General features: G+C 38.1%; 1 non-coding gene across 1 annotated transcript; it reads right to left on the bottom strand.

Annotated features, from left to right (window-relative positions):
- Nucleotides 1-319: 319 nt before the first annotated feature.
- LOC146913640 (small nucleolar RNA R71) lies at nt 320-426 on the bottom strand. Its single transcript, XR_015017135.1, has one exon. It is a non-coding gene; the product is annotated as a small nucleolar RNA R71 (small nucleolar RNA).
- Between the last annotated feature and the right edge of the window lie 1048 nt (nt 427-1474).

Below are 1474 nucleotides of genomic sequence, written 5' to 3'. Positions count from 1 at the left end.
AAATGAGTCATACGATGCTATTGTGTACCCAACGGTTGAGGACAATTTTGAAATAGAACCTGCACTTGTTCACTTAGTGCAGCAAAATCAATTTTTCGGATCACCCACTGAGGATCCGAATTTTCATATTTCAACCTTTTTAAGACTCAGTGGAACCTTGAATGCAAACCAAGAGGCCGTAAGGCTGCACCTCTTTCCTTTCTCCTTAGGGGGTAGAGCTAGTGCTTGGTTTCATTCATTGGAAATTGGTTCTATCTTTTCATGGCAACAAATGAAGCAAGTTTTTCTTGCCCGATTCTTTCCCTATTCTAAAACCGTCCAATTAAGGATTCAAATCACACAATTCACTCAAAAAGATGGAGAATCTCTTTACGATGCGTGGGAGCGTTTCAAAGAAATGCTTAGACTTTGTCCCCATCATGGTTTAAAGAATTGGCTTATTATTCACATTTTTTATAATGGTCTTTTGTATACCACAAAAATTTATGTTGATGCAGCTGCAGGTGGAGCTTTAATGAACAAGAATTACACAGAAGCATACGCCTTGATTGAAGACATGGCTCAAAATCATTACAAGTGGACCGACGAGAGAGCCATCATTAATTCTTCACCCTCCAAAAAGGAGGCAGGTATGTATGAAGTCTCTAACTATGATCACCTTGCCGTTAAGATTGATGCATTAACCCAAAAATTTGAAAAAATAAATGTTAGTGTCATCTCTTCTTCTTCTTCTGCATCTCCTTCTTGTGAAATTTGTGGTGTATTTGGCCATTTTGGCATTGATTGCGAACTAGGTAGTGTTGTTAGAAGTCCTGAGCAAGTAAACCATGCTCAATATAATCAAGGGTTTAGAAACAACCAAAATTTTTTTCAAACCCCTCAAAATCTTTTTGGACAACAAACAACACCACCCAGTTATGCAAACAACCAAAGAGTCTCTCAAAAATCCAGCTTGGAACTTTTTTTAGAAAATTTTTGTATAAATCAATCCGAGCAGCTCCAAGAGCTTGAAAATCAAACTGAATTTTTGAAGGACTCTATTGCCAAACTTACATCAAAAGAAGACTCCATAGTTACTCACAGTAAGATGCATGAGACTCAGACTTCTCAAGTACCCCAACAGGTGGCTACTTCCTCACAATCCTCCGAAGTCCTCCTAGACCAAACCGAAACCAACCCCAAAAACCATATAAGTGCTATTACTCTTAGGGATGGTAAACAATTAGAGGACCCCGTTGTGAAAATTAAGAACAATGAAGGAGAGATAGGGAGTGATGAGCCTCAAAGTGAGAAAGCCATAGGAGAGAATGAAAAGCCATTCGTTTCACCATCTCATGAGCATGAAATTCCATTAACACAAGGGTTTGATGAGTCCAAATTAGATGAGCAGTTTATGAATATTATTGAAATACTTCCAAACAAATTGCCACCTAAACTTAAGAATCTAGGAAGCTTTTCCCTACATTGTGTCATA

The sequence above is a fragment of the Medicago sativa genome, chromosome 6 (genome assembly GCF_051527215.1).
Source record: "Medicago sativa cultivar Bolivia chromosome 6, Bolivia_mono, whole genome shotgun sequence".
NCBI classification, from domain to species: domain Eukaryota; kingdom Viridiplantae; phylum Streptophyta; class Magnoliopsida; order Fabales; family Fabaceae; genus Medicago; species Medicago sativa.
This window is presented reverse-complemented; position numbering and strand designations above follow the sequence as displayed.